General features: G+C 44.2%; 1 long non-coding RNA gene across 1 annotated transcript; it reads right to left on the bottom strand.

Moving 5' to 3' along the window:
• Nucleotides 1–17,508: 17,508 nt before the first annotated feature.
• On the bottom strand, nt 17,509–18,852 carry LOC147346145 (uncharacterized). The gene is made up of 2 exons (XR_015153968.1): nt 18,700–18,852; nt 17,509–18,469 (listed from the first exon to the last, which is right to left on the bottom strand). It is a non-coding gene; the product is annotated as an uncharacterized LOC147346145 (long non-coding RNA).
• Between the last annotated feature and the right edge of the window lie 509 nt (nt 18,853–19,361).

The raw sequence follows: 19,361 nt of genomic DNA, 5'->3' as shown, positions 1-19,361 counted from the left end.
GCTTGCGCGTGCTCTACTCGCGGCTCTCTAGCATTGACTCAGCAGCTCACTTGCCCTCCTGTCCCCCGTGAGGGTCCTGCCCAGTGTCTGTGGAGCCAGTAGAACTGAAGCCAGGTTCAGTTCAGAAGCAAAGGAAAGCTTGACTCTTCAATCAAAACATGGAGAGATGGGAGGTCATGCTCCAGAACACCCGCTCTGCCAACAGCAGGGCTGGGCTGCTTTGGGGGAAGGGGGCGGGGTTCTCTCAGGCATCCCACAGCTGCTGCCCTTGCTCCAGATGGCAGTGCTGGATGCAGCATCTTTGCACAGGGCCCGCCATGGCAACTCAGAGTTGGGGGCGGAGCTTCTGCACAGGTCCCTGAGCTGAGGGGTCGTCACCACCATTTTGTGCCAGGAACCCCAGTCTGAGGTGTCCAGCTCCAGGCTTCTGCACACAGTGCCCTGGGAGCCAGGGAACTAGACTCAGCACAGAAACAAGGTCAGGCTTTATTTCATCACTCAGATTCTATTTTTATTTCCTGGTTATTGTTAATGGACTTTGCTGGTGACAAACATAATTAGCTACTAAATCCCTTTTACAACTGGTCAGGGTCTAAACTTATAATGGAATTATCTATCTGTATGAGAGGTACCTATAGATGAAGCTGGGGTCACCTCTGTGTCACCAGGGTGTGAAAATGACTAGATTGGGGGCAGGGGAAATGGGGCTATGCCACAGAAAAGAAAGGTGATTAGAAATTAATCTTTTCACCTCAGTCTATGTAGGACTTTTCCCTGCAGAGTCTCTGGCCTTTCATGTAATTCAAATGAGACTCCTGTTTGGTGGGTCTGGAGATCTGGGAGACCCCAGGACTGGTGTGTCCACATAACAGGAAGGCTGACCTGAATACTCACCCTGGACCTCACCTCAGAAGGTTCTGGGTGGGGATTTCTTCTAAAAGAAATGAGTAATTCACCAACAAATATTATTTAGTAAAAGTTTACCAAGGGACAGGAAAAATTGCCCCATTCTTTTTTTTAATCTAGTTAGTAACAGTCATAAAACTGACCATGTTGCTTGATCCAGCAAATCCTCTTTCAGACAATAACGTAGAAAAACACGCAGAAAAGTGAGCAAATAGAAGCCTGGCTGTGCACAAGCAGACATGCACACAAAAAAACAGATACATTTGAAAAATAAAAAGACATCTCTGCTGAGATGGAAGAGGACAGCTGCATACATCATGATGTTAAAGGGGTGAAACAACTGAAATCTCTTTACATTTGGGAATGATTAAGCAAACGGATATCTTTACTTGGTTATCTTTAACAGTGTGCAGTGGTATATATCACTTAGGTAATACATAAAATGTATATGTGAGGTAGATTTAGAAAGAGAGCTGCAGTAAATAAGTTTCCATGAGTATAAGATGATGCAAGAATTGGCTCTGCGTGTTAAACAGTTAAGTCATGCCAGGTTGTTGCAACTCACACTAAGGAGCGTGACTGGTGGATTGTGCGGTACTGCTACTGCATGGAGAAGGCAAGGGCACCCCACTCCAGTACTCTTGCCTGGAAAATCCCATGGATGGAAGAGCCTGGTGGGCTGCAGTCCATGGGGTCGCTAGAGTCAGACACGACTGAGCGACTTCACTTTCACTTTTCACTTCCATACACTGAAGAAGGAAATAACAACCCACTCCAGTGTTCTTGCCTGGAGAATCCCAGGGACGGGGAAGCCTGGTGGGCTGCCGTCTATGGGGTCACACAGAGTCAGACACGACTGAAGCGACTTAGCAGCAGCAGCTACTGCATACCTGTCAGCATAGCCAAAATCCCGGACAGTGACAATACCGAATGCTGACAAGGATGTGGAGCAACTAGAATGTCATTGCATCGCTGAATGCAAAATGGTGCAGCCACTTTGGAAGGCAGTTTGACAGCTTCTTATAAAGTTAAACATACTCTTAGCATTCACTCCATTATCATGCTCGTTGATATTTACTCAAAGGAGTTGAAAACATATTCACCCCCAAAAATCTGTACACAGCTATTTACAGCAGCTTTGTTCATAATTGCCAAAACTTGTAAGCAACCAAGATGTTCTTCAGAAGGCAAATGGATAAATAAACTGTGGTCCATCCAGGCAATGGAATAGTATTCAAAACTAAAATGGGATGAGCTATCAAACCATGAAAGACATGGAGCTAATTTCAGTGCATATTACTAAGTGAAAGAAGCCAATCTGAAAAGGCTATGTATTTGGGTGATTATGACATTCTGGAAAAGGTAAAGCTATGGAGACAGTAAAAGATTACTGGAGGTCAGGGGGGCAGGGATGAACAGGCAGAGCACAGAGGAATTTTAGGACAGTGAAAATACTCTGCATGAAACTGTAATGATGGATACATGTCATACATTTATCCAAACCCCTAGAATGAACAGCACAAAGAGTAAAATATAAATGACAGACTTTGAATGATTATCATGTGTCAGTGTAGGCTATCAGTTGTAACAAGTGTACCCTCTGCTGAGGGGTGTCTATAAGGGGGAAGCTGTGCATGTGTCAGTGTAGAGGGCATATGGGAAATCTCTGTATTTTCCTCTCAACTTTGCTATGAACCAAAAACTGCTCTTAAAAAAAAAGTCTTTTAAAAAAATGAACAGGCATGATCAGGCAATTCACAAGTTGGAAACGAATATATGAAGAAAGTATTCAACTTTGGAAGTGAGGAAAAATACAGATTAAAGCATCAAGAAATCATTTTCCACTTATCAAACTAGCAAATCATAAAACCTAAAACTCCATGCTGCGGTGAGTGGGGCAGAAGGAGCAGTGCCCATTCACACTGGCTGGACTCCACTGTTTGACCTTTGGAGTCACACATTCCTTCTTTATGTGTGTGTGCGTGTCTTTACATGGTTTTTCTTTATGTATGTTTATATACCTTCACCAGGCTTCCCTGGTGGCTCAGCGGTAAAGAACCCGCCTGCCATGAAGAAGGTGCAGAGATGGGGGTTCAGTCCCTGGATGGGGAAGATCCCCTGGAGGAGGGCATGGTAACCCACTCCAGTATTCTTGCCTGGAGAATCCCATGGACAGAGGAGCCTGGCAGGCTATAGTCCACAGGGTCGCAAAGAGTCAGACATGACTGAGTGACCTGGGACATACACATGTATGTGTTCTCACAGTCATTCTGTCACAGGGGTGTCACACATTGTTTCTCTGAAGCAATATTTGTTTATTCTCTCTGTTACTCTCCATAAGCAAATTTATACTCTCATCAAGCTTATTTTTGGATTCTGGTGGGGGATAAGGATAAAAAATCTGAAAGCTCTCTGCTAAAAATATGACATTTTTATATAGAGGGATAGGAGGGGTGGAAACGGGACCTGAAAGATTAGGTCAGGGTCACTAGTGAGATTCTCCCCTTTGAACGTGGAAGTCTGGAAGGGAGAATGACCCTTAACAATGAGCACGAACACTTACTGAGTGTCGACTGCCAGCTAGGTACCAGGTGCAACCCTGCCCAGCACCTCACTTCCTCCTGCCTAGAAGGTGCTATTGTCCTTGCGACGGAGGCAGATAGTCTCTGTGAAGCTGTGCCCATGCGGCCAGCCTGGGATTCCAGCCCAGACAGGCTATTCAGTGAGCACTTTAGCTACTGCAGGCTTCTCTGGTGGCTCAGATGGTAAAGCATTTCCCTGTGATACAGGAGACCCAGGTTCAGCCTTTGGCTTGGGAAGATACCTGGAGGAGGGAATGGCAACCCACTCCAGTACTCTTGCCTGGAGAATTCCATGGAGAGAGGAGCCTGGTGGGCTACAGTCCATGGGATTGCAAAGAGTCGGACGTGACTTAGTGACTTAACTACCACATCTTGCATTCAGGTGTACTTGGTTTTTAGTTTGAGGCATTGGCAGGGGTGTGTGGGTAAACATGACGAGCAGAGCAGGAAGGAAAATACCTGGACTGACACAGAGAATCAAGAGTTAGCTGCAGGGACTTCCCTGGCTGTCTGTTGGTTAAGACTCCACCTTAGGTGGGCACTGCAGGTGGGCGCACTTTGACCCTGGTCAGGGAACTAGGATCCCACACACTGTGAAGTGCTGCCAAAATAAGTAAATAAAAAGAATCAGCTGCAAAGATGAGAGAGGGGGTGCTGTCAGCATGCTTACAAACTTGCTGCCATTGAGTGTCGACTGGAAGTGCCGAGGGGACTAGGACCGCACGTGGAATGTCAGAATTCTCTGCAAGACTGGGAAGTCCCTCCCAAGGAGAACAAATGAGATCATGTCTATGAAACACAACATTTTCCACTTCACATGTTATTCTTACTGCCCTAGGGCTCTTACCTAAAGAGCAAACAGTAAACCCAACAATAATATTCAAGATGGTTAATTATCTGTGTCAACTTGGCAAGGCCATGGTCATGGTACCCAGGTGCTTAGTCAAACATCATTCTAGTGGTGAGCATGCTACAGTTGTACACAGAAGTAGAAAATATAATGTTGTACACATTAAACTTATATAATGCTATAAATCAATGTTACCTTAAAAATAAATTAAAAATAAATTTAAATAATATTTAAATAAAAATAATTAAATTTAAATAACATTTAAATAAAAATAAAATTTAAAATGATTCTCAGTGTTTCTGTGAAGGTATTTTTAGATGAGATGACCATTTCAATTAGTAGGCTGTGCATGAAGTAGATAACCCTCCATTATGTGAGCAGAACTCATCTGGTCAGCTGAAGAGCTTAATAGAGAAAGACTGATCTCCTCGAGGAAGAAGAAATTCTGCCAGCAGACAGTCTTCAGACTTGAACTGTAATTCCACCCCAAGTCTCCAGCCTGCTGGCCAACCCTACAGATTCCTTACAGTAAATCTTTCTGTATTTATACATCTTATTGATTCTGTTTCTCCTCAGACAGCAAGGAGATCAAACCAGTCAATCCTAAAGGAAATCAACCCTGAACATTCATTGGAAGGGCTGATGCTGAAGCTCCAATACTTGGCCACCTGATGCAAAGAGCCAACTCATTGGAAAGGACCCTGATGCTGGGAAAGATTGAGGGCAGAAGGAGAAGGCGGGAACAAAGGATGAGATGGTTGGACGGCATCATCAACTCAATGGACGTGAGTCTGAGGAAACTCTGGAAGATAGTGAAGGACAGGGAGGCCTGGTGTGCTGCAGTCCATGGGGTCAGACACAACTGAGTGACTGAACAACAACAATTAATACAACATTTCATTGATTTTTTTCTTTGCCCTGAGTCTGCCACCCATGTACATAGATACTGGTCTTGACTCTGTTTCCCCAGGTGTAAACTAGGCACCCAATGAAGATCATGGCATCCGGTCCCATCACTTCATGGGAAATAGATAGGGAAACAGTGGAAACAGTGTCAGACTATTTTTCTGGGCTCCAAAATCACTGCAGATGGTGATTGCAGCCATGAAATTAAAAGACGCTTACTCCTTGGAAGGAAAGTTATGACCAACCTAGATAGCATATTCAAAAGCAGAGACATTACTTTGCCAACAAAGATTCGTCTAGTCAAGGCTATGGTTTTTCCTGTGGTCATGTATGGATGTGAGAGTTGGACTGTAAAGAAGGCTGAGCGCCGAAGAATTGATGCTTTTGAACTGTGGTGTTGGAGAAGACTCTTGAGAGTCCCTTGGACTGCAAGGAGATCCAACCAGTCCATTCTGAAGGAGATCAGCCCTGGGATTTCTTTGGAAGGAATGATGCTAAAGCTGAAACTCCAGTACTTTGGCCACTTCATGCGAAGAGTTGACTCATTGGAAAAGACTCTGATGCTGGGAGGGATTTGGGGCAAGAGGAGAAGGGGACGACAGAGGATGAGATGGCTGGATGGCATCACTGACTCGATGGACGTGAATCTGAGTGAACTCCAGGAGTTGGTGATGGACAGGGAAGCCTGGCGTGCTGCGATTCATGGGGTTGCAAAGAGTCGGACACGACTGAGCGACTGAACTGAACTGAAACCAGGCACCCATGGTGTGCCAGACACAAGGCCAGGAGCTAGAGATACAGAAAGTCACCAAGGAGGCTCCGGCATCAGGAGGCCACAGTCCAGACTTACCTCTGGCTTTGATCCTTTGAAGAAATAGACTGTTTCCTGAACCTCTAAGGCCATACCAGAGTGTGAGAACCCATGAATATGCATGTCCATTTGGGCCACATCAGTGTTATGAGGAGAGGGCAATAATGACAGAAAAATTAAATGGGAGATAACAGATCCGGGCCCAGAGCAGAAAAGACGTGGCCTATGAGGTTGAAGCCAGAGGCCAGGAAGTGTCATAACTGGAGAGAAAGGGCTGGTGCAGAAGCAGAGGTGGATCAAAGCTGAAGAGTCACTCAGAGTAAACCAGCCAGGCTCCTGTGTGGGGTGTGGACCCAGGAAGAGGAGTCACTGCTTGGGGAGACTTCATAGACAACACCACTTCATAGATGACTGCCACTCTGGAACCTGTCCTGCCTGCAGTGTCCAGCCTGACTCCGGGCATCATCCAGAGAAGTGAAAACAAAAAGAGGCAAAAATACTTCTTCCCCACCCAAGGGAACTGAGAGAGGGGGCTGGAGCACAGACCAGAAGGAGAAAAAAATCTGTTTTTAGAAAATGAAAGAGAGAAACCCTGAAAAACTCTGGTGTGCTGACCCAGCCCTGCTGGTTGGATTGACGCAGCTGCGTGCTTGCACCATGACTCCACGGATGAAGCACCGGGGCACACAGTTGGTGCTCAGTAAATACTGGCTGAGTAATGAATGGATGAATGAATGAAATCCTAGGACATGCTGACACCTCAGTGAGGAAAACACCCAAAGAGAAGTACCAGAGGGAGGCTGGATATCCTGGAGGAGGTCTCTGGGGAAACTGTGGTGTGTACTCTTGGGGGTTGGTGGTGGATGATCATCACTTCTGCTCAAAATGGCCCGTTTCCTCACTCTTGTGCCCTCCAGAGTCTCACATCTGAGACCCAGACCCGCCCCAAAGCACAGGCTCAACCCCTTCCCCCCAGCCTCTGAGTTATTCTTGGTGGAATTACACTGGAGTTGGTACTCTCCTGTTTCTCCTTCTTTAAGTTTCAATTATATAAGAATACTATCCCCAAGAAGAAGAATGGTTGTCTGAGGAGGCCTTCCAAATAGCTGAGAAAAGAAGAGAAGCCAAAGGCAAAGGAGAAAAGGAAAGATATATCCATCTGAATGCAGAGTTTCAAAGAATAGCAAGGAGAGATAAGAAAGCCTTCCTAAGTGACCAGTGCAAAGAAATAGAAGAAAACAATTGAATGGGGAAGACAAGAGATCTCTTCAAGAAAATTAGAGATACCAAGGGAACATTTCATGTAAAAATGGGCACAATAAAGAACAGAACTGATATGGACCTAAAAATAGCAGATGATATTAAAAAGAGGTGGCAAGAATACACAGAAGAACTATACAAAAAGTTCTTCATGACCCAGATAACCAGGATGGTGTGACCACTCACCTAGAGCCAGATATCCTTGAGTGTGAAGTCAAGTGGGCCTTAGAAAGCATCACTATGAACAAAACTAGAGGAGGTGATGGAATTCCAGCTAAGCTATTTCAAATCCTGAAAGATGACACTGTGGAAGTGCTGCACTCAATATCCCAGCAAATTTGGAAAACTCAGCAGTGGCCACAGGACTGGAAAAGGTCAGTTATCATTCCAATCCCAAAGTAAGGCAATGCCAAAGAATATTCAAACTAATGAACAATTGCACTCATCTCACACACTAGCAAAGTAAGGCTCAAAATTCTCCAAGCTAGGTTTCAAGAGTACATGAATGGAGAACTTTCAGATGTTCAAGGTGGATTTAGAAAAGGCAGTGGAACCAGAGATCAAATTGCCAACACCCTTTGGATCATAGGAAAAGCAAGAGAATTCCAGAAGAACATCGACTTCTGCTTCATTGACTATGCTAAAGCCTTTGAGTGTGTGGATCACAATAAACTGTGGAAAATTCTTCAGGAGATAGGAATACCAGCCCATCTTACCTGCCTCCTGAGAAATCTGTATGCAGGTCAAGAAGCAACAGTTAGAACCAGACATGGAACAATGGACTGGTTTCAAATTGGGAAAGGAGCACATCAAGGCTGTATACTGTCACCTTGCTTATTTAACTTATATGCAGAGTACATCACACAGTATGCCAGATTGGATGAAGCACAAGCTGAAATCAAGATTGCCGTGAGAAATATCAGTAACCTTCAATACACAGATGACACCACCCTTATGGCAGAAAGTGAAGAGGAACTAAAGAGCCTCTTGATGAAAGTGAAAGAGGAGAGTAAAAAGCTGACTTAAAACTCAACATTCAGAAAATTAATGTCATGGCATCCAGTCCATCATTTCATGGCAAATAGATGGGGAAACAACAGACAGTAACAGACTTAGTTTTCTTGGGCTCCAAAACCACTGCAGATGATGAACACAGCCATGAAATTAAAAGATGCTTGCTCCTTTTAATTTCAGAAGAAAAGCTATGACCAAACTAGACAGCATATTAAAAAGCAAAGACATTACTTTGCCAACAAAGGTCCATCTAATCAAAGCTATGGTTTTTCCAATAGTCACGTATGGATGTGAAAGTTGGACTATAAAGAAAGCTGAGTGCTGAAGAATTGATGTTTTTGAACTGTGATGTTGGAGAAGACTCTTGAGAGCCCCTTTGATAGCAAAAAGATCAAACCAGTCAATCCTAAAGGAAATCAGTCCTGAATATTCATTGGAACAACTGATGCTGAAGCTGAAGCTCCAATACTTTGGCCACCAGATACAAAGAACTGACTCATTAGGAAAAGATCCTGATGCTGGGAAAGACCAAAGGCAGGAGGAGAAGGGGACGACAGAGGATGAGATGGTTGGATGGCAACACTTACTCAATGGACATGAGTTTGAGCAAGCTCCAGGAGTTGGTGAAGGACAGGGAAGCCTGGCATGCTGCAGTCCATGGGGTTGCAAAGAGTCAGACATGACTGACTGAACTAAACTGATCTGCATATTAGGGCTTCCCAGGTGACTCAGTGCTAAAGAATCTGCCTGTCAATGCAGGAGATGAAAGTGACTTGAGTTTGACCACTGGGTCAGGAAGATCCACTGGAGGAGGAAATGGCAACCCAATCCAGTATTCTTGCCTGGAGAATCCCATGGACAGTGGACCCTGGTGGGCTACAGCCCATGGGGTAGTAAAGAATCAGACAGGACTGAGTGTGTACAAATACACGCATCTGCATATTTATTGAAAAAAATTTTAAACTTTAACACGAGGGGAATCACATTACATTCATCATCCAAAATACACCCACATGCTCACATAATTATTTCTGATCTTTTTTCTATATATAAAACTGCAACCCCACGCCCGAGGCCAGGGGCGGTGGCCAGGAGGACCAACCCCACATCCAAGGAGCTGTGGCTGCGCGGGCGCAGGAGGGCCTAGAGGAGCTATCCCACGTTGAAGGTCAGGAAGAGCAGCGGTGAGGAGATACCCCTCATCCAAGGTAAGGAGCAATGGCTGCACTTTGCTGGAGCAGCCTTGAAGAGATACCCCACACCCAAGGTAAGAGAAACCCAAGTAAGATGGTAGGTGTTGCAAGAGGGCATCAGAGGGCAGACACATTGAAACCATACTCACAGAAAACTAGTCAATCTAATCACACTAGGACCACAGCCTTGTCTAACTCAATGAAACTAAGCCATGCCCGTGGGGCAACCTAAGATGTGTGGGTCATGGTGGAGAGATCAGACAGAATGTGGTCCACTGGAGAAGGGAATGGCAAACCACTTCAGTATTCTTGCCTTGAGAACCCCATGAACAGTATAAAAAGGCAAAATGATAGGATACTGAAAGAGGAACTCCCCAGGTCAGTAGGGACCCAATATGCTATTGGAGATCAGTGGAGAAATAACTCCAGAAAGAATGAAGGGATGGAGCCAAAGCAAAAAGAATACCCAGCTGTGGGTGTGACTGGTGATAAAAGCAAGGTCCGATGCTGTAAAGAGCAATTTGCATAGGAACCTGGAATGTCAGGTCCATGAATCAAGGCAAATTGGAAGTGGTCAAACAAGAGATGGCAAGAGTGAATGTCGACATTCTAGGAATCAGCAAACTGAAATGGACTGGAATGGGTGAACTTAACTCAGATGACCATTATATCTACTACTGCGGGCAGGAATCCCTCAGAAGAAATGGAGTAGCCATCATGGTCAACAAAAGAGTCCAAAATGCAGTACTTGGATGCAATCTCAAAAATGACAGAATGATCTCTGTTTGTTTCCAAGGCAAACCATTCAATATCACAGTAATCCAAGTCTATGCCCCAACCAGTAATGCTGAAGAAGCTGAAGTGGAATGGTTCTATGAAGACCTACAAGATCTTTTAGAACTAACATCCAAAAAAGATGTCCTTTTCATTATAGGGGACTGGAATGCAAAAGTAGGAAGTCAAGAAACACCTAGAGTAACAGGCAAATTTGGCCTTGGAATACGGAATGAAGCAGGGCAAAGACTAATAGAGTTTTGCCAAGAAAATGCACTGGTCATAACAAACACCCTCTTCCAACAACACAAGAGAAGACTCTATACATGGACATCACCAGATGGTCAACACCGAAATCAGACTGATTATATTCTTCACAGCCAAAGATGGAGAAGCTCTATACAGTCAGCAACAGCAAGACCAGGAGCTGACTGTGGCTCAGACCATGAACTTCTTATTGCCAAATTCAGACTTAAATTGAAGAAAGTAGGGAAAACCACTAGACCATTCAGGTATGACCTAAATCAAATCCCTTATGATTATACAGTGGAAGTGAGAAATAGATTTAAGGGCCTAGATCTGATAGATAGAGTGCCTGATGAACTATGGACTGAGGTTCGTGACATTGTACAGGAGACAGGGATCAAGATCATCCCCATGGAAAAGAAATGCAAAAAAGCAAAATGGCTGTCTGGGGAGGCCTTACAAATAGCTGTGAAAAGAAGAGAAGTGAAAAGCAAAGGAGAAAAGGAAAGATATAAGCATCTGAATGCAGAGTTCCAAAGAATAGCAAGAAGAAATAAGAAAGCCTTCTTCAGCGATCAATGCAAAGAAATAGAGGAAAACAACAGAATGGGAAAGACTAGAGATCTCTTCAAGAAAATCAGAGATACCAAAGGAACATTTCATGCAAAGACAGGCTCAATAAAGGACAGAAATGGTATGGACCTAACGGAAGCAGAAGATATTAAGAAGAGATGGCAAGAATACACAGAAGAACTGTACAAAAAAGATCTTCATGACCCAGATAATCACGATGGTGTGATCACTGACCTAGAGCCACACGTCCTGGAATGTGAAGTCAAGTGGGCCTTAGAAAGCATCACTACGAACAAAGCTAGTGGTGGTGATAGAATTCCAGTTGAGCTATTCCAAATCCTGAAAGATGCTGCTGCGAAAGTGCTGCACTTAATATGCCAGCAAATTTGGAAAACTCAGCAGTGGCCACAGGACTGGAAAAGGTCAGTTTTCATTCCAATCCCAAAGAAAGGCAATGCCAAAGAATGCTCCAACTACTGCACAATTGCACTCATCTCACATGCTAGTAAAGTCATGCTCAAAATTCTCCAAGCCAGGCTTCAGCAATGCGTGAACCGTGAACTTCCTGATGTTCAAGCTGGTTTTAGAAAAGGAAGAGGAACCAGAGATCAAATTGCTAACATCTGCTGGATCATGGAAAAAGCAAGAGAGTTCCAGAAAAACATCTATTTCTGCTTTCTTGACTATGCCAAAGCCTTTGACTGTGTGGATCACAATAAACTGTGGAAAATTCTGAAAGAGATGGAAATACCAGACCACCTGATCTGCCTCTTGAGAAATCTGTATGCAGGTCAGGAAGCAACAGTTAGAACTGGACATGGAACAACAGACTGGTTTCAAATAGGAAAAGGAGTACGTCAAGGCTGTATATTGTCACCCTGTTTATTTAACTTATATGCAGAGTACATCATAAGAAACGCTGGGCTGAAAGAAACACAAGCTGGAATCAAGATTGCCGGGAGAAATAACAATAACCTCAGATATGCAGATGACACCACCCTTATGGCAGAAAGTAAAGAGGAACTAAAAAGCCTTTTGATGAAAGTGAAAGTGGAGAGTGAAAAGTTGGCTTAAAGCTCAACATTCAGAAAACGAAGATCATGACATCTGGTCCCATCACTTCATGGGAAATAGATGGGGAAACAGTGGAAACAGTGTCAGACTTTATTTTTCTGGGCTCCAAAATCACTACAGATGGTGACTGAAGCCATGAAATTAAAAGACACTTACTCCTTGGAAGGAAAGTTATGTCCAACCTAGACAGCATATTCAAAAGCAGAGACATTACTTTGCCAACAAAGGTTCATGTAGTTAAGGCTATGGTTTTTCCAGTACTCATGTATGGATGTGAGAGTTGGACCATAAAGAAAGCTGAGCACTGAAGAACTGATGCTTTTGAACTGTGGAGTTGGAGAAGACTCTTGAGAGTCCCTTGGACTGCAAGGAGATCCAACCAGTCCATTCTAAAGGAGATCAGCCCTGGGATTTCTTTGGAAGGAATGATGCTAAAGCTGAAAGTCCAGTACTTTGGCCACCTCATGTGAAGAGTTGACTCATTGGAAAAGACCCTGATGCTGGGAGGGATTGGGAGCAGGAGGAGAAGGGGACGACAGAGGATGAAATGGCTGGATGGCATCACTGACTCGATGGACATGAGTCTGAGTGAACTCCGGGAGTTGGTGATGGACAGGGAGGCCTGGCGTGCTGCGATTCATGGGGTTGCAAAGAGTCGGACACGACTGAGCGACTGATCTGATCTGATCTGAATCCTGAAATGCTTATCAGTTCAGTTCAGTTCAGTTGCTCAGTAATGTCCAACTCTTTGTGACCCCATGGAGTGCAGCATGCCAGCCTTCCCTCTCCATCACCAACTCCTGGAGCTTGCTCAAACTCCTGTCCATCTAGTTGGTGATGCCATCCAACCATCTCATCCGCTGTCATCCCCTTCTCCTCCTGCCTTCGATCTTTCCCAGCATCAGGGTCTTTTCCAATGAGTCAGTTCTTCGCATCAGGTGGCCAAAGTATTGGAGTTTCAGCTTCGGGATCAGTTCTTTCAGTGAATATTCAGGACTGATTTCCTTGAAGATTAACTGACTGGATCTCCTTGCAGTCCAAGGGACTCTCAAGAGTCTTCTCCAACACCACAGTTCAAAAGCATCAGTTCTTCAGTGCTCAGCTTTCTTTATGGTCCAACTCTCACTTCCATACATGAGTAGTGGAAAAACCATAGCTTTGACTAGACAGACCTTTGTTGGCCAAGTAATGTCTCTGTTTTTTAATATGCTATCTAGGTTGGTCACAGCTTTTCTTCCAAGGAGCAAGGGTCTTTTAATTTCATGACTGTAGTCACTATCTGCAGTAATTTTGGAGACCCCCAAAATAAAGTCTCTCATTGTTTCCATTGTTTCCCCATCTATTTGCCATGAAGTGATGGAACCAGATGCCATGATGTTAGTTTTCTGAATGTTGAGTTTTAAGCCAACTTTTTTGCTCTCCTCCTTCACTTTCATCAAGAGGCTCTTTAGTTTTCCTTTTGAAGAAGGTCACCATTATCTTCATTACCTCCACCATAGTTTGATCTCAGGTCAAACGACAGGGAGGGAACACAGCCCCACACTTCAACAGAAAATTGGATTAAGGATTTACTGAGCATGACCCTGCCCATCAGAACAAGGCCCAGTTTCCCACCCACCCCCCACCCCCGCCCCAGTCAGTCTCTTCAATCAGGAAGCTTCCGTAAGCTTCTTATCCTCATCAGTCAGAAGGCAGACAGAATGAAAACCACAGTCACAGAAAACTAATCAAACTGATCACATGGACCACAGCCTTGTCTAACTCAATGAAACTATGAGCCACGCCATGTAGGACCACCCAAGATGGACAGGTCATGGTGGAGAGTTCTACACAAAATGTGGTCCACTGGATAAGGGAATGGCAAACCACTTCTGTATTCTTGCCTCGAGAACCCCATGAACAGTATGAAAAGACAAAAAGATATGACACTGAAAGATGAACTCCCCAGGTCGGTAGGTACCTGATACGCTACTGGAGAAGAGTGGAGAAATAACTCCAGAGTGAATGAAGAGACGGAGCCAAAGCGAAAACACTCCCCGTTGTGGATGTGACTGGTGATGGAAGTAAAGCTTGATGCCGTAAAGAACAATATTTCATAGGAACCTGGAGTATTAGACCCATGAATCAAGGTAAATTGGAAGTGGTCAAACAGGAGATGGCAAGAGTGAACATCGACATTTTAGGAATCAGTGAATTAAAATGGACTAGAATGGGTGAGTTTAACTCAGATGACCATTATATCTACTACTGTGGGCAAGAATCCCCTAGAAGAAATAGAGTAGCCCTCATAGTCAACAAAAGAGTCCAAAATGCAGTACTTGGGTGCAGCCTCAAAAATGACAGAATGATCTCTGTTCATTTCTATGGCAAACCATTCAATATCATGGTAATCCAAGTCTATGCCCCGACCAGTAATGCTGAAGAAGCTGAAGTTGAACGGTTTTATGAAGACCTACAAGACTGTCTAGAACTAACACCCAAAAAAAGGATGTCCTTTTCATTATAGGGGACTGGAATGCAAAAGATGGAAGTCAAGAGATACCTGGAGTAACAGGCAAGTTTGGCCTTCGAGTAATGAAGCAGGGCAAAAGCTAACAGAGTTTCACCAAGAGAACACACTGGTCATAGCAAACACCCTCTTCCAACAACACAAAAGAAGACTCTACACATGGACATCACCAGATGGTCAACACCAAAATCAGATTGATTATATTCTTTGCAGTCAAAGATGGAGAAACTCTATACAGTCAGCAAAAACAAGACCGGGAGCTGACTGTGGCTCAGATCATGAACTCCTTATTGCCAAATTCAGACTTAAATTGAAGAAAGTAGGGGAAAACCACTAGACCATTCAGGTATGACCTAAGTCAAATCCTTTATGATTGATTATACAATGGAAGTAACAAATAGATTCAAAGTAAATAAATTCTAAAGGGATTAGATCTGATAGACAGAGTGTCTGAAGATCTAAGGACAGAGGTTCGTGACATTGTACAGGAGACAGTGATCAAGACCATCCCCAAGAAAAAGAAATGCAAAAAGGGACAATGGTTGTCTGAGGAGGCCTTACAAATAGCTGAGAAAAGAAATGCTTATAACTATTCTATATATACAAATATACATATTTTAACTGTTAGAATTATATCCAGAGTCATTGTGATATAATCTAATTTTGTAAGAAACATGACACTGGGTGTTTTTTTTAAATCATGATAAATGTGCACATAACATAAAACTTACCATTGGTGACATTTAGCGCATTCAGAGTGTTATGACTGTCACCAGGATCTAATGCCAGAACACTTTCATCACCTCAAAAGGGAAACCTCATTCCCATTAAGCAGTCATTCCTCACTCCCTCCTCTCCCCAGCCCCTAGTACCCACTAATCTGCTTTCTGTCTCCATGGACTTGCTGACTGGGGATATTTCACATAAACGGAATCATAGGATATGTGGTCTTTGGTGACCGGCTTCTCTCACTGAGCGTACATAATGTTTTCAAAGTCTGTCCCTGTCGTAGCCTGTGTCAGCATTTCATTCCTGTTCATGCATTTCTGTTTTAAATTGTACTCTTTGGCTCAGAAATCTTGCATGGCTCTGCATTGCCTGTCCAGGAGAAGTCCAAGCTCTTCCACATGGCATTTGCTCTTCTGCAGAATCCCGCTGCCCATCTTACCTGCACCAACCCACTCTGCTTTCTTAGTTCTACACCTCTGCCTAAGCCCCAATCTCTGCATCTCTAATGCTCTGCTCTCAGACCAGCAGCAGAATCACCTGGAAAATCGTCCTAAATGCAAGTTCTCAAGCCTCTCCCCAAATCACTGAATCAGAGCCCAGATTCTGTGTTTCAACAAGCCCTGTGAGTGATGCTGATGTACACTGAAATTTGAGAAACTTTGGTCTCAACTGCATTACTTCTTAAAGTCTCTTTCTTAGGCTGCACCCTGAGCCTTTCTACTTTCTCTGTCCTCTCATCTCCCGTTGGACATCATTCTTCCTTTTTGAGAGGATTTCCCACTTTTTACACTGTGTCATAGCTGTGCCTCCATTACTAGACGTCACCTGAGTCATGTATTTCATCTAAACCCCAAGAAGTACGTTGTCCAGGGAGATACTGAAGGTTGCCTCTGGCTGAGGTTCTGGACATGAGCTTCCAAATGCAGGTGTGGCACTTTCTCGTAGCCTCAATCAATGTCACAGCTGAAATCATGGCTCCCGAGTTATTCCAAGACTATGACTTTTGTACTCTGTGGATATCAAAATACCCTTTATTTTATGAATGAGAGTAGTAATACTGGTGATGTTTGGATTTTTTAGTTTTTATTTTCCTTGTTGTTTGCAAGTCTATTATCAGATATAAGATATCCTCATTTAACTGCTCTGTCTGAGGACCTTTGCCTGTAAAGACACTAGGATCAGGAGAAGCTCCATCAGAGGGGCGTCTGGTAGCATCATGCTGGGACAGCCAGGAGCACCTGACTTCTGCAGAGTTCAGGAGCCAGAGATTAGAGAGCTCAGCTAGGAAAGAGAAAGCTGGAAAATACAGAAACCCCACTGCTGAGCAGATGATGGTCTCCAACATGCATGATGTGAAACATTTTCAAGGAAAGCAAACCTACATTTCAGCCTCATGATTTTAACATACATGTGCGCTTCACAGGTGGCACTAGTGGTAAAGAGCCCCCCTGCCAATGCAGGAGACGTAAGAGATGTGGGTTCAATCGCTGGTTTGGGAAGACCCCCTGGAGGAGGGCATGACAACCCACTCCAGTATTCTTGCCTGGAGAATCCCCATGGACAGAGAAGCACAGCGGGCTACAGTCCATGGGGTCATAAAGAGTCGAACACAACTGAAGTGACTTAGCACGAATGTGCACTACCGCACAAACACTCACACAACACACACAAACAAGCACTAACTAGAGCTGTAGAAACAGTTCGAGTTGCCGGGGTCCAGCCCCGGCTGATCCAGGGAATTCGAAGGGGAGACGGCTTTGGCAAACTGGATACAATAGCTTTAATTAAATATTAATCAAAGATATAAAGAGTAATAGAATGAGGATAGCTCAGTAGGAAAATTCAGCAGAGAAAAGAGGCTGAATAACTTGGTTTACGTGGAAAATCAATATAACCCATGACATCAGGTTAGCTCTGACCACCGCAGGCACCCTCTCAAATAGCGGAAGGTGCCCCACCTTAGGCACCTTCTCGAGTGGGTCTTAGAAGCCCAGGCAAATAAGTGGTCACAGAGGACCTCCGCGCTCCAGATGGGTATTCAGCCAGAATGTGAAAGAAAGAATGACATGGGGAGACCAAGCTTCGGTGAGCAAGGCCCATAGCTTTATTTTCAACAGGGGCTTTTATACCCTAAGTTGCACATAGAGGATAATAGGGGATGTGAAATCATGCAAAGTCAGCAGTCTTTGATCTTTATGGAAACCAGGGTTTCTTTTTTGCAAATTTATCATATACAAATGGTTTAGGTGATTTACATCATCTTCTGGCCAGAAGGCCTATTAACATTTTATGACTCTGACAAAGGTTTGTCAACCATAAGACTTGTTTTCTCTAAGAGTAATTATTTTAAAGTTTGGCGCCATCCTCCGAAGGTGTTAGATAAAGTTGCATTCCTATAGGGCAGAGGTGCAGTGGGTTTACAACAAAGGAAAGAATTTATTACCTTAAGGGTCTAAAGTTGCTAACACCAAGGCCACTACATATCTTTTCTACATATCAACTATATTAATTAATACATATTCAAGGATATAATACAGGGGATGTGGAAACTTGGCAGCAAGCACTCATCAATGAAATCTTACTAGTTTTATTCTGACAGCTTCTAACTCTCCAAGAGGCTCTAAGCTATTTGAATATCTTAAGCTTCACCTGTCTCTCGTGGTTAGGAAACTGTAAACAATCGTATGCATAGCTGTAAGAGTCCAGGTAAACTTGTCAGGCAAGTTAGACAGCCATCTGAGGGGTTTGAATTTAAATACTCCTATTATGCCCAAGAACTTTATTAACTGGAGCTGTAAGTTAACTCCTTTTCAGAGAGAGCAAGATGGTGGTGGAGGACAGCCCCCATAAAGTCAGAGGTGAAAACACAAAGCAGTAAAGTAGGCAGACTCTGGTTTTGGGGGTAGATGCTCGAGAATATCCAGGGGGACTCCTGAGGCTCAATCCTGACTTTGCGTATGCCGAGCCTCCTTCCTCATGACCTTTGCCACGGGCGGAGTTCCTCACGCTGGCTCGCGGCATCGGGTGATCTCAAAGTCTAGACTTAGAGAAATTACAGATGGGGTGAATACCTTCTCAGTGCTGTATAAAGAAAACTTAAAAGTGAAAAACATCAAGTAACCAACCCACAGCGTAAGAAGGATGTTTGAAAGATGGGCGTGTTAGATCTAGACATGACTGAGGAAAACACGACAGCCTTCAGATGTCACAAGTGGAGGAAAGTGGAGGAAAGGTAGGTTCCCAGCTTATTTCTTTCTGGATTCATATCTTACCTCATCCAAGGGGAAAAACTGAACTGGCTAAATTCTGATGTGCTGCATTCAGAAGCGCGGAAGCAGAGTGGGAGCCCTGAGCGCCACTTTCAGCTCCTCTAATAAGACTCATACTCTGCGAGTTGTCCAGTGGGGTAGGTTCCAGAGGAAGGGTGTCACTTCCTCCTCTCTCTCCTGGAGCCTGGAAGCAGAGCTGCCCAGCCAGAATGTTGCTGATGCAATTCCTCATCAGGAGGCCCCCATCACCTGTCCAGGGGCCACACCAGCTGCCACCATTTTCATTTGTCCGCAGTGCACGAGAGCAACGTGTGTGTTCACACAGACGAAGGTAGCCAGCTTAAAAATTTTCACCCTGCGATAATAGACTGCCTTTTCCTTTGAGGTCACTATTTCAGTGTAACTGTATTTGGAAATGCAGCTTTTCTGGAGGTGAAAAGTGAAAGTGTTAGTCCCTCAGTCATGTCCAACTCTTTGTGACCCCATGGACTGTAGCCTGCCAGTCTCCTCTGTCCATGGGATTCTCCAGGCAAGAATACTGGAGTAGGTTGCCATTCTCTTCTCTAGGGGATCTTCCCAATCCAGAGATCAAACCCTGGTTTCCTACAGTGGAGGAAGATTTTTTACCACTGAGCCAGCTGCTGCTGCTGCTGCTAAGTTGCTTC

This window comes from Bos grunniens, chromosome 24 (assembly GCF_055505025.1).
Source record: "Bos grunniens cultivar Pamir isolate PY7600 chromosome 24, Bosgru_T2T1.0, whole genome shotgun sequence".
In the NCBI taxonomy this organism is placed as follows: Eukaryota; Metazoa; Chordata; class Mammalia; order Artiodactyla; family Bovidae; genus Bos; species Bos grunniens.
This window is presented reverse-complemented; position numbering and strand designations above follow the sequence as displayed.